The sequence below is a fragment of the Ptychodera flava genome, chromosome 2 (genome assembly GCF_041260155.1).
Source record: "Ptychodera flava strain L36383 chromosome 2, AS_Pfla_20210202, whole genome shotgun sequence".
NCBI classification, from domain to species: domain Eukaryota; kingdom Metazoa; phylum Hemichordata; class Enteropneusta; family Ptychoderidae; genus Ptychodera; species Ptychodera flava.
The window spans coordinates 998,614-1,013,534 of NC_091929.1; the positions used below are offsets into that span (position 1 = coordinate 998,614).

At 44.7% G+C, this 14,921-nt stretch overlaps 1 protein-coding gene across 1 annotated transcript in view; it reads left to right on the forward strand.

Annotated features, from left to right (window-relative positions):
- Positions 1 to 14,921, forward strand: part of LOC139151014 (serine-threonine kinase receptor-associated protein-like) — an 86,194-nt gene that overhangs the window by 850 nt on the left and 70,423 nt on the right. The gene's annotated exons all lie outside the window — the stretch shown is intronic.

A 14,921-nucleotide genomic window follows, 5' to 3' on the forward strand; every position in this document is an offset into this window, starting at 1 on the left:
GTCACAGTGTTTTTAATGCCGGTCAGTGATACGTTAGATGACCAACAAAATGTGAAATGATTAAATAATCTCTATCTCTATCATTGGGTCTTATTGACTTGGGTCCAATCGGCATGGGGTCCAATTGACCAATTCCCGTCAGAGCATCCAGCCTCATTGTCTCTTGCAGCAGTTTATAAACTGTTGTGCTAGTCAGGAGGATGCTCTTGTCGTTCAATGCCCTGGCTCAAGAAACTCGGTAATCTTCCTAAGTCAATCAACTGAGTCGATACCGTTGATATTATGCTCTATTTTGTACTTCAAACCAAAAGGATATTTGTCATGACACCTATTATTATTATTGGCTGAGGGATTGAGAATTACAGTCAACTCGCAGCTTTTCCAATCCGCCGAGAACCAACTCACCTGATTCCAACTCGCCTGATACGACCTCGTCGGAAACCAACTCGCCCGAAACCAACACGCCCAATACCATCTCGCCCAATACCAATTCACGTTGTTTGAGATGTACACTGTAACATGTAGTATAATAATATATCTGGTGTTATAGATTCTACGCACCTTGTGTTGTTAAATTTACGGAGTGTCCACTGACAGGAGATTGTCAAAATTTGGGGGCCTGAAATTGGCAATTGATAGGCGGGACTTTTTTCACCAATGTTCACCACATTTCAGCTAAATCAACTGCTCTTCTTCCACTTTAATGAAGAAAACAATGTTCTACCATGTGAAAATTACAAAATAAGTTTCAATACGTCACAAATTCAACATATTGAAAGCCGCCATACGCGGTATCACCTGAGCAATAGCATTGCATTAGTCCTGTACATGTTATGCACATGTATTTTGGTTGATGGTTGCTTGAGCAATAGCATTGTGCCGTTAGCCACGGTCCTGCATGTGTATTTTGGTCGATTGTTGTTGTCGATTTCAAGTATCTTGTGTCGTGAGTCCTTCCTTTTGACTGGTCGGACGTTATTTAAAGTCGATGATTTGTCAGGACAAGGCAGTGTTTCCGCTGCCCGCTCGCCAAATCGCAAATGCGAGAAAAAAGTAGCGTTTGGCGAGAAGATTTTGGCAAAAGTTAGCCAAACTTGCGAATCGAAAATTGCACTATGACGTCATCACTTTGTCTGTCCGCGCGCACATCGATGTCCTGCATTCAACTTGAGACGTCATGCTTTATCTCTCTACATCCCCGACCTTATGCGTCAGGAGATCCTATTTGTAACACATACAGTATGAATAAATTGTAACGAAGTAACTCACAAATTAATAGTACCGCATGTATATCATGACTAGTTGACTAAAATGTTGCGAAGTTTTGGGTTTGACTACGCGCAATGTGTGTGAAATTAAACTCCGTGCAGTGACAGCCATGTCATCGTCAACACTGAAGGATCGTAGTGACTGTGAAACTAAGCAAAAATGGCAAACTTTCCTTTTTGACTTTGGCTGCTCCACCAATATGGGGGGAACCACCCCTACAACACACATTCTACGCGCAAGTAAAGCTATGAAATGGAAAGAAAGATTATGATCAATGTACGAAAGTCGACCGTGAATTTGGAAAGGAAGGTAGCGGCATGCATACACATGGCATTTTTTAGAACGTAGAGCGAGTAAGGCACACCTGAATAGCGAAACTGTTCGTGGTGTATTGCTGCCAACAAGAAAATACCTTTACTGGCATTAGAAACTTGTGTGAATTGGCTTCCTTAAATATAAATTCGCGACAATTTTCAGTGTATCACGGACCGTGGTGTATTGTGACGTGACATCGGACTTTCAGAGAAGGCGCTCGCTCGTCCGCTGAGTCGCCTAGTTCCGCATTCACATCGTGCAAATAAGCTAAGTCTTGTCGCGATATTTGAGCATTTAACTTGATCGTCAGTGAAACAAAAAGATGTTTCTCCATATCAAAATGGTATATATTTGATATTTTACGGTTCTGTTTACATAATAGAGACGTGAACATTTGGATTTATGATCCGTGATTTCTGCGATCCATAGCAAGCTTGCTGTGAATACACACTGACGTCTTTGATGATGACCCCTGACCCGAGCTCCATTGATACGCTGTGCGCTGTCCGAGCGCCGAGCTTCGCTTGCTAAACTTCAAGCGTAAAGCAAATGTATTGGAAGTCTAAAAAAATGCACATATTTCTCAAGTCTGAGAGTATTTTACTTTCGAACTGCTACGAGAATGGATATCTGATTCGTTTGAAAAAACTAGTATGCTGAACCAGGTTTCGTGCCGTTGTCTGTAGCGATATGTACAGTATCGCACGATAGCGATTTCAGGTTTGTTACTGAATATAGTTGCATACGCCTAACTTTGGACAAGTGTCGCTCGCGTGGTGTCGCTTGAAATTCGGACAAATTTTATGTTGTATGCGTGGATGATGTTGGCACCTTGTAATCTGAACCATAAATTGGTGTTACTTTTAGTATCCATAGTAGCACTAACAGGGTTTATTTCCGTCATTCTTACGGAAAATGCAGACAAATATTTATTTTTGCATATTAATGAGAAAGAAATGACGTCATTTGTGATCAGTGGTATATCGGCTTGGCTAATTGAATATCTCGTTTGGCGAATAATTTTTTAGGGCTTCTAGCCAAATTTGCTACAAGATTTTGGAACCCAGGGGAAACACTGCAAGGTACTCGTGAAAAATTAAAAATTGATTTCGGGCGAGTTGGAATCGGGTGAGTTTGTTCTGGGCAGGTTGGAAAAGGTGCGAGTTGACTGGTACCTGGGATTGACATGCATGTGGAACAGGATTACAGTCAACTCGCACCTTTTCCAACCTGCTCAGAACCAACTCGCCTGATTCCAACTTACCCGAGACCAACTCGCCCGTTGTTTGAGATATACATTAGTATAATATATATATCTGGTGTTATAGATTCGATGTACCTTGTAAAATTTACGGAGTGTGTACTGACAGGGGCAAAATTGGCTATTGAAAGCGGGACTTTTTTCACCAATGTTCACCACATTTTAGCTAAATCAACTGCTCTTCTTCCACTTTAATGAAGAAAACAATGTTCTACCATACCGGTATAAAAATTACAAAATAAGTTCAATTCGTCACAATATATTGTACGCAGTAGCGAAAGCTGCCATACGCGGTATCATCTGAGCAATAGCATTGCATTAGTCCTGTACATGTTATGCATGTGTATTTTGATTGATGGTTGTTCAAGTATCTTGCTTTGTGAATCCTTCCATTTTAACTGGTCGGACGTTATTTGAAGTCAATGATTTGTCTGGACAAGTACTGGTAGACTTAAAGATTCAGTCTTGTGCAGGCGCTCCGGCGCACTGCGACCTATGACCCTTTACTACAACTGAAGGCACACTGTTGAAATCCTGTTCTCCAACAAAATTTTGTTGGAACCAATCATATTACAGGAACGAGTTAACTGACAGTATGTAGGGTAACAAGACCGCCCACATCTTCATGACTTCAAAAATTTTTGCATACCCGTATAGAGGGGCAACCGCTCATGGGGTTGTGTGGAGAAAATAACGAGGTCTTGGGCGTTGTTTGCCCCGGGGGACGTGTACTTTTATCCCCGTTTCTTGCTTACTTTTGCGGCAGTAAAGCTCGTTCACCGTCACGCACGTCCACGCCGTGGAAACATCACCTCGCTCATGGGTTACTAGAAGACCCAGGGGTTAGTGCTATGGGTGCGGCAGCACCCTCAAACCTGTCCTGTTCCCCCTGGGTTGTGTCACTTGGCAACGTACTTTGAACGACTTGGGAGAGTCACACAGTGCAGTCGGCTTTGAGGTAGTGTCAACGACCTAGCTTCGCCATTGAAAGAAAGCGTGTACGTAGTTTGGCCAGTTCAGTGCACAGTTACATGTAGCTTGTTAGTGTTACAGTTTCCTAACAGGTTAGTTGTGCAGTTGATAGTAAGGTGCAGTTTTGTACCATCTTAGCTCTTGGTAGTGCAGTGTTCTCCCTAGGATCAAGGGCAAGCATGTCGGAAATATGCATTAAATTTACATAATTAATTTGCATACATTAACATATATTTAAATACATACACAGACATAAAACAGTCACTGCAAATTGTAGTCATTTTATATGCCTTTTATTTACTTATACAGTCCCCACGGACACCGTCCGGGGGGACTTATAGGTTTGGTCATGTCCGTGCGTGTGTGCGTCCGTGCGTGCGTGCGTGTGTGCGTGCGTCCGTCCGTTCACGCAGATATCTCAGAGATGCAAGAAGCGATTTCATTCAAACTTGGTACAAGGATTACTTCATATGTCATACAGATGCACGTCGATTTGTTTTGTGATACGATCCAATATGGCCGCCAGGCGGCCATTTTATTACGATTTTTTCATGTACAGAGCCATAACTCAGACATGTTTCAACCGATTTTATTCAAAGTTGGTACAATGACATTGACCAATGTCATAGATATGCACGTCATTTGTTTTGTGATACGATCCAATATGGCCGCCAGGCGGCCATTTTATTACGATTTTTGCATGTACAGAGCCATAACTCAGACATGTTTCAACCGATTTTATTCAAAGTTGGTACAAGGACATTGACCAATGTCATAGATATGCACGTCAATTTGTTTTGTGATACGATCCAATATGGCCGCCAGGCGGCCATTTTATTACGATTTTTTCATGTACAGAGCCAGAACTCAGACATGTTGCAACCGATTTTATTCAAAGTTGGTACAAGGACATTGACCAATGTCATAGATATGCACGTCATTTTGTTTTGTGATACGATCCAATATGGCCGCCAGGCGGCCATTTATTACGATTTTTTCATGTACATAGCCATAACTCAGACATGTTTCAACCGATTTTATTCCAAGTTGGTACAAGGACATCGACCAATGTCATAGATATGCATGTCGATTTGTTTGTGATACGATCCAATATGGCCGCCAGGCGGCCATTTTATTACAATATTTTCATATACAGTGCCATAACTCAGACATGTTTTAACCGATTTTATTCAAAGTTGGTACAAGGACATTGACCTATGTCTTACATATGTACATCAATTTGTTATGTGATACGATCCAATATGGCCGCTAGGCAGCCATTTTATTACGATTTTTTCATGTACAGAGCAATAACTCAGACATGTTTCAACGGATTTTATTCAAAGTTGGTACAAGGAGATTGACTAATGTCATACATATGCATGTCAATTTGTTATGTGATACGATCCAATATGGCTGCCTTGCGGCCATTTTATTACGATTTTTTCCTGTCGAGGGCCATAATACTCTAAGGCATATCTTAACCGATTTTATTCAAAGTTGGTACAAGGACATTAACCTATGTCATACATATGTATGTCAATTTGTTTCTTGATTGATATGATCCAATATGGCTGCATGGCAGCCATTTTGTTACAATTTTTTCGTGTCCTTAGCCAAAACTTGGGCATGTCTCAATTAATGAAGAGGACTCTATCCTCTTAGGACATGTAATCAAAGTACCCATTAACAAGTGGGGACTGTGTCATCAACGATGACTTGTTTACTTATACACTGCTGCATGAACATACATATCAGGGGAATAAACAATTAAGTTTACAGGTGGCACCATGAACTGCAATAAATTCATACATGAAAACTGAACGGTCACATTTTGCTTTCTTCAGCAGTCCAACTTCAGTTGTAAAAATTCAACTCGTACTCTCATTGCATGGAGAAACATTTGCGATGAAACATTGCGTCACTTGTTTACGAAATTATACAGAGCAACAAAGCCACACAATCAGGGCTGTGTACCCCAGCGAGTTTTTGAGCACATAGGCTAAAGACATTACGGTCACGGTCCCAATGAATAGAGGGACTGTTACGGTTTACCATAACAGAAAATTCAGACATATTTGCACGAATGATCGTCACCAAAATTTATGAAACCCCAGTCATTTTAGTAACTTGCCTCCTAGCGAACCTGAAAAGAGACCTGAACTTGAAAACATCGCGAAACGCTCAAAGCCCACACATCGACCGCCATCTTGGAAATCACCTGACCTGTTTACGTCACATGGCACTGTAGACATCATTTCGCGACCAAAAAGATAATCCAAACTTATATTTTTAAAAACTTTGCGCGAAATAAAAAAAAGATGACAAGAATGCAAAAGAACGATTGCACGATTAGCCAAAAAACTTGTAAAATGACAGTGACCCCAACAGTGTGCCCGCTAAGCCAATTTGACGCGTCATGACGCAGGGCAAACCTGCCTGACGCAATTGAAATTACAAGTAATCTGACGCGTCACTGACGCAGCTGTAAAAAGCCTGCCAATGACTAGAAATGCTTAGCAGATTCAAAATTTACACAGAAAACATGCTTTCCTGTAGTTTTGGTCAAAAAAACATCTGAAAACGTCATTTCGGTAAGTCTCTGCATTGATACTACGTACAGATAGTAAACTTATCTTGCCGATCGATCGATAGGCAGGGCAAGGAGGCAGCCATTGTTGTTTTCACTTTGTTTTCACTGTCTTCTCACTAACTCACGTGAGAGTATCAGGAATCGAGAAAGATATACGACCATAGAGGGCGCTATATTTCTTGCTGCTGACTTTTTAGTTATAACCTGTTCATACATGCAATGACGCACAGCATGTCAACTTTTCTTCAATTTGACTTCAATAAAAAATTTTTCCACCTGCCCTTAGAGGGCACACTGGACCCCAACATTGAGAAACTAGGTCAAGTCAGCGTAGCGTAATATGACGCACACGTAAACGTAACGTGTGCAGCCCACGAACTCTACCGTTCTCCTGCTCTGATACTTTCACTGTTTGTCTCAACAACATGAACAGAAAAATAATTAAAATACATATGCACATTCGTAATACTGCCATGGAGATTTCATGTAGACTAACCGTCATCAGGTATAGACGCCTTATAAACCTTTTTTGAGGGTCGTAATTTTGACCGATAGCTTTGACCACCAGCATTTTCACGGCATCGACGTCACTGTAATCCCCCCATATAACTTGATAAACGGCTGTTGACATGGTGCTCGATCAACATGATCAAAGTCACGGCCACACCGATGTGCCGCTCGGCCGATGTTTTTCAACACCTATGTACGTCAATTGATTAATGTAAACTCTTCAATTGACACGAAAAAGTCTATTCAGGACTAAAAACGATGTTGATAAGGCTAGTTTTGGCAGATGTCCCATGCCAATGAATACACTGAGCTGTCAAGTGGGGCTGTCAATCAAGGGTGTCGGGAAAAATCTGAAGCGTCACGGCATTGTAGCAAGCGTCATGGCGATCAAGGCAAGCGTCACGGAGACGTGATGCTTGAAGGGCCTAGGGAGAACTAACCCATACGATAGATGGTTGGTACAACATCTACGTTGCACGAGCACAGCCTCTGTTGGGCTGTACCCCTCCCAGTGATACGACGCACGTTCATCCATTAAGCAGTAATGGACTGGCCATCTCGTTCTTGTACGGCAACGAACAGTGCTTCAGCGGCTTGTTTGGGTCATAACCGTCGCCTTCCGAGTGGCTTACCCAACTAAGGCGGTCAAAGATCGAGGATGTCAATCAGGACTAAGTCTGTGATTTTCGTCTCGCACCATTGGCAAAAAATTGCACCGCCAGCTGAGGCGGTCTTAGGCCGTTGCCTTACAGATTAGCGTTGCCGAGACGGTCAATTTCGGCCGCAATCTATGTAGTGCCTCAGAGCCAAGTTCGCCAAAACTCTGCTAGGATACGTCACCGTGCTAACCTGCCAAGTACGCTACTCGTCCCCCCCCAAAAAAAAACAGTCCCCCACCATGGTAGGGGACTGGCCGGGTAGCTTCTGCACCTTTCCCTGTTGTTCGACTCCCTGTTAACCCATTTCGAGAGCAAAAGCCATTCCTCGCCCGAAGCCTGTCCTCGTACGACCCCTAGCGTGAGCAAGGGTTGGCTACACGTAGTGCCGTCGACTAGGCAGGAAAGGGGTACCGAAAAGTAGCCCGATTTCCACCGTCTTGGCAGGATAACGGCCGTGGCTGCTCAGATTCTAGCTACACCGAATTTCGAGCGGATTTTCACCGACTTGGCAGGAAAAGGGTTATAGTGACTTAAGTTACATTTCTTCAAATTGTGGTGAAATTTTGAAAGTTGTATTTTTTGGGCGGATTTTCCCGTTTCTTTGTCAAAAAATCTTCTTTTCTGAAAGCGCTCATCCCATTGCCTTGAAAACTTGTATGTATGATCCTAGGGTTGGCCCGTGTCAGATTTGTTCAAATTGTGGTGAAATTTTCACATTTGTATTTTCGGGGCAATTTTTCTCTTTTTTTGTCAAAAAATCATTTTCTTCCAAAGTATTTGTTGGATTGCTTTAAAATATGATAGTCTTGATCCTAGGGATGTTTTCTGTCAGATGTGTAAAAGTCATTACGAGATAGAGCATTTCACATTGCTGGGGTATAAGATTAATTTGGACTTACAATGGAATTTTCTTGGTAATCAACCTGTAAGAATGCAATGTCATGTGTGTACTACTACTTAGTATCTCTGTAAAATGGGAGCACAGTGTCATTGACACTATCTTTAACCCTTTTCCTGCCAAGTCGTTGAAAATCCGCTTGAAATTCGGTGTAGCTAGAATCTGAGCAGCCATGGCCGTTATCCTGCCAAGGCGGTGGAAATCGGGCTACTTTTTGGTACCCCCTTTCCTGCCTAGTCGTCGGCACTACGTGTAGCAAACCCTTGCTCACGCTAGGGGTCGTTCGAGGACAGGTTTTGGGCGAGGAACGGTGTTTGCTCTCGAAATGGGTTTACAGGGAGTCCAACGACAGGGAAAGGTGCAGAAGCTACCCAGCCAGTCCCCTACCCCATTGGGGGACTGGTTTTTTTGGGGGGGACGAGTAGCGTACTTGGCAGGTTAGCACGGTGACGTATCCTAGCGGAGTTTGGACTAACTTGGCTCTGAGGCACTACAAAGATTGCGGCCGAAATTGACCGTCTCGGCAATGCTAATCAGTAAGGCAACGGCCTAAGACCGCCTCAGCTGGCGGTGCAATTTTTTGCCAATGGTGCGAGACGAAAATCACGGACTTAGTCCTGATTGACGGGAAGTGCGGACGGATTTGACGGACTTGGCTTGATTAGTCCCTGCCATGGAACTGATCCGAACGGACCTGAGCGACACTTGTGAAGGGTAACCACCGCTTTTAACCGACTTGTTACCTTCTCGAAAAGACTACCCACTCAGATGTCGGACGTTGTCGGTTGCACTTGGCTCTAGACGTTCAAGCCGTGCAACGAAACACACCGCCTCAGCCTTGCCATTCACGAACATGGCCTCAAAATTTGATACCATTGTTCACCGACTTGGCGGCTGCGGTTAGGTGCGTGAACCGTTGTTCACCGACTTGTTACGCCTATGTTGTCCCTGTGAAGTTCGGCTACCGGCCGAGTCTAACGGGAGTTGGCAGACCTGTGTTTGGTTTATACGTAGTATGACCGACCCAGGTAGAGGTACCTGTCGGTATATTCCGAGTTTTACGCACTCGGGCGTCAATGACGGGTCGTCATCACCGCTGATGACGTAGACGTGCTGGCCACGTTATTTGAAGGAGCCATGTTTGCCCAGTGGAGGAGGCCGAGACAGCTGTTGACAATTTTGGCATCCTTCATCTTTGACCGCCTTAGTTGGGTAAGCTGCTCGGCAGGCGACGGTTATGACCTAAACAAGCCGCTGAAGCACTGTTCGTTGCCGTACAAGAACGAGACGGCCAGTCCATTACTGCTTAATGGGCGATCTGTCGGGTTGGCTTGTCACCGACTTGGATGACAATACGCCCTGCGCAGGCGTACTTAGAAGGGACATGAGGTTAAAGATACGGGTTTCCCACCCGTACTAAACATGGGCTTGGGCCAACGTCCTTGGGTGGCAGGTGCGCATGCCACGTACCCAGCTGGACGGAATGTCAAGTTGAGATGCTAATGACATTGACTATGTTATGCTAAGTGCTCGAGGGATTTGCATTGCAAATGAGTATTATTAGCATATCAAATGGTACGCAGGGTTTTACATGACGCGCATTTCTGCATCCTTTACGCATAAAACCGGACGCAGGACCCCTCAAAAACTAAACTACGCGTCCCTTCGGACGCAGAATATCTGTTGCTAGTGTACATCTCGCGAAGCTGCTGGACACGTAAAACACATCCCAGTAAACCTTACCGACCCCATACTTTAATGGAATGCTCCGTAGTGCATTGGCCTCCACTGTTTGATGACCAATGGTACCCGCGGAAACAAATTTTATTACCGTAAAAAGTGACTTTCAAAATGTAAACTCATTCTTAATTGGTCGATTTCTTGTTTGCGTCGATTAACACATGTTTATGCATCATGGCGGGTCGTGTCAAACACCCAAAACAGGCCGATCTGCGAAAGTTTTTTCGGCGGCCGCAGCAACCAGCACGATGCAGGTTTGGTCGAGGCCGAAACAGCAGATGCGATACTGATACATCAGGCCCCCCGGCCAAGTCAGCAAAATTACGAACATTCAACAGAAGTTGGCTCGATAGGTTTAAATGGCTTCGATACTCTGAAGAGCGAAACGTCATGGAATGCGATGTATGTTTGAAAGCAAATGTCACATGCCCGTTCATGAAGGTTGTTCCAATTTTCAACATTCAACTCTCACTCGTCATCAGGACTCAAAAAGTCATCTCACAAGTGTTAAAATCCTAAGCTTGAGGTCGCAATTTACTACTGCTTGCAAATCTGCAGAGGACCGGCAGTTGCAGGGTAAGAGTAACGAACTCGAGGCATACGCTGCACAATTACGTACTGTTTACCTGATCGCTAAACGTGACCTTCCATGCGATGTATTCACTGACATCATGCATCTACAGAATCTGAACGGCTTAGACATTGAATATTACAAACGTCCTCAGATAGTTATGGAGTTTGAAGAGTGTATTCAACGTGTGATCGAGAAGTCCCTGATTGATAGTATACATGCAAGTGACTTCATCGGTATAATGTTGGATGAGACTTGTGACATTACCGTTCATAAGCAGGGTTGCTATATGTTCGATATATTCAGAATGGCGAGGCGAATGTTTCTTTCCTCGGTAACCAGCAAAATTACAGATGCCACTGCTGCAGGGATAGAAAACGCCTTGATTGAATTTTTGATTAGGAAAGAAATCTGTGACGCGGCCGTAGACAAAATATACGGACAAGGAACAGACAAATGTTCATCAAACTGGTTGGCCCATCATAGATGATTTTGACTTCATGAACACTGCTAGGTTATTTGCCGAAGGAGTTGCTGGCAGAGTGTGAACTCAAACCTACTTGACTTGCTAGGTGAATGCCATTTCAGAATATGGAATTACTTACCTTCTTGTCAATTTGCCAAATTTGAATACTTGTTCAAATTTCACAACGTTGTGAACTTGTAATTAAAGTTATGAGATAATTTCAATCATGAATAGTGTTCTTTGAATTGATCAATGAGGGCCCTCAGTATGAACTAGAATTTTCATGTAAGAGTTATTTTAAGAAATGTGCAACCCCATTTGCCGTGTTTTAATACTAATTGAACACAGTGAAGACTATGGCAGGGATAAACAATAAAATATTCTTGTGAAATAAATTGGGACCCCCATATTTTGATGTAGGACTCACATTTTTTAAACACCAGGGGTCCCAGGGACTCTCAAAAGTAAAAAGTGATGTAAAACCCTGGTACGGACAGGCAATTTACATGACAGGTAGGAATGTCAGCGCCGGTTGGTGGACTGATTGCCGTAGGTCCATTATAATAACACTTGGCTGCATATATAAACACCCCTGCGTCCAATCATGTCCAGGGCTTTGTTTCCCTGTGGCTTTAAAAGGGTGGGACCTGCTAGTCTGTGGACACTGTTCCAGACATGAGCTTGACGGACCGCAAAGTTTTCTGAAGGCGAGCAGACAACTGAAGCTCAAGATGCAGAGTCTCCAGGCGGTAGTGGTAGCGATCGTTGTGATGTCCCTAGTAAACGTTCTAAGAAGTCGGGCAAGAAACGCTCCCGTAAGGCGAAGCTATCTCCGGCTGAAAAACCCAGTGGTAAGCGTAAACGTAAGACTGATCGTTCTGCCGATGAGGATGATGATGGGTCACCGGTTGCCAGTGGTTCTCACCCGGCTGCTCCAGGAGAGACTACCGGTACTTCACCTGCAGAGACATCTGCTGCTCTTGTGGGAGATACTTCACCTGCAGAGACTACATCTGCTCTGGTGGGAGAGACTACATCTGCAGAGACTACGTCTGCTGCTGCTAGTGAGACAGTTAGTAACGAGACGGCTGATGCCATTGGTTCTCCCCCGGCTGCTCCGGGAGAGACATCACCTGTTGAGTTCACCATGAGCCCTCATCCTGCGTCAGGAGAGGTTCCTGTGCCCAGTGCGAAAGAGGTTGATCCTCGTCATCAGCAGAGGCTGCCCAGCCTGCTGCTGCCATAGTTTCGTGTGCTGCGATGTCCCCGCCAAAAAAGATAGTGCGGAGGGTTCGTTATCAGGACAGCCCACCTGATTTTGAGCCAGATATGATCCTTGATGCCGCTACGGGCGAGTTCAGACCCAGACGCCCAGACGACGGTGATATCACCGCTGAGTCCGACTCGAAGGTTGACGAGGATGCGGCAGAGGACGATGACTTTTATGACAGGCAGTATGTAGGTGAGGCAAGCTCTGACGACGATGATGACGTTGCTGCTGTGTTGGCGGAGGACGACACCCCTCCTGTCTGGCGTATGTCAGAAACTACCGATGCTAATATATTTGAGGAGACCGATTTTGACCATGAAAGAGGACCGACCTTCACCTTGCCCAGCCACTCCCGTGAGATCGATTACTTTTTTAAGTTTATTCCAGCTACACTGATCAGATTGGCAAAGGACAAGACTAATAAATACGCCAAATTCCACCAGCGATATATCGCTAGAAAGATCGATAAATACTGGCGTAACACTGACTACCGAGAGGTGCAGGCGTTCATTGGCGTCTTAGTCTGTATGGGTATCGACCGTAAATCATCAGTGGAGGATTATTGGTCTAGCGATCCATTTCTGAGAAACCAGGGTATTTCTACTGTGATTACCCGCAGTCGCTTTCAGCAGCTTATGCGATATTTTCATCTGGCAGACCCAGAGAACGATCCACGTCGTGATCCCGATGAGGCACGCCGCCGACGTCGGTGTCAGGAGGATCCCCTTTATAAAATCAATCCATGGATGGAGCCCATAGTTGACAGGTGCGTAAATAATTATAAGATGGGTAGAGAGATCTCCATCGACGAGGGCATGGTGCGATTTAAGGGCCGTTCTAAATTTAAGCAGAGATTACCGCATAAGCCTGACCGAGACGGTTTTAAGATATGGCAGCTGTGCGACTCCACCACTGCATACATCGCTAACTTTGCACCGTACCTAGGTGTTAAATTTTGGGATCGGACTGATGGGAGACGGCAGGAGTGAGGTGTGGTGAAAAGAATTACGATGGAGCTGGTCCAGCCATTTTGTGGATATACCGGTAATCACAGCCTATTTTGTGATAGCCTGTTTAGCACGGTCGTTACTGCTAGAGAGCTGATGGAGACCGGGATCTACATGGTCGGGAGCTTTAACCGCCGTAATCGTCGCACCATGCCCCCTCAATTAATTCCGCCGGGTAAGAGGAAGCGCCTTCCTCTGTCTGTTGGGGATATGAAAGCCACGACCAGAACGGACTCTCCTCTTAACATCACTGCTTATCAGGATAGTAACGCTCAGGTGCTGATCTTGAATACGGTCTATCCACCCTTGGAGTGCGTGCCAGTGGGGGAGGGAGACGAGCAGCGACAAGTGCCTCTGTCGCTGTATAATTATCGCCGGTACATGGGAGGTGTCGACCGAGCCAACCAGAAGCGCAAGTACTTTCACACTGGGCGCAAGAATCACAGATGGTGGACATATCTGGCATGTTACCTGATTGATGTTGCCCTGGTAAATGCATATATATGCTTCAAGCATGTACACCCTGATAGTAAGCTGACCCATAAGATGTTTCATCTGCGTGTCGGGAAACAGCTCATTGGCGGTTATTGTGGGCGATCGCAGACCAGTGTGAGAGAGGTCAAGGCCACCGTTTCTCTTGCCTCCTACATAAATCCACAAAATCAGCAGATGCACGTTGTCAGCCGTTTGGAGGGGCGGCAGAAATGCTGTAAAGTATGCAGCAGAGAGGATAAGACCACTGCCAGCGGACGACTGTCTGAGACGTCCAAAGGATGTAGTCTGTGCGGGGTTCATCTTCACGAGGGCGAGTGTTTTGCGGCTTTTCATCATCGCATGATGCTACGAGGTAAGAGGAGCGTTGGCGTGCAGACCTCTACTCACACAGCCCCGACGACACCCATCAGCAAGAGAACCCGACGTAAATAACGGACAGGGGATAGCTTCGCCTCACAGTGGTGCTCTTCTTGACTGTATTCTTAACACGGACCATGATCACATTTTGAGCACGGTTGTGCCGTTTGTTTGTGCTTTACAATCCTGCTGATTGTAAATTGAAACACGGATTATTTTGTACAATCCCCGCGATTGTAATCTTTGTAACACGGACCATGCACTCGGACGTCGAGACAGACTCCGAGATTTATTGTTTGGCATGATGTAAATTATTCCCGAATAGAATTGAAACACGGATTATTTTGTACAGTTCCCCCGATTGTAATTTTTGTAACACGGACCTGCCACCCCGATTGTAATTTTTGAAACACGGACCATGACTCGGACGTCGAGACAGACTCCGAGATTTATTGTTCGGCATAATGTAAATTATTCCCGAATAAAATACTATCTATGATCGCATATTTTTGTTCGTTTTGTTTTTACCCCCACTTTC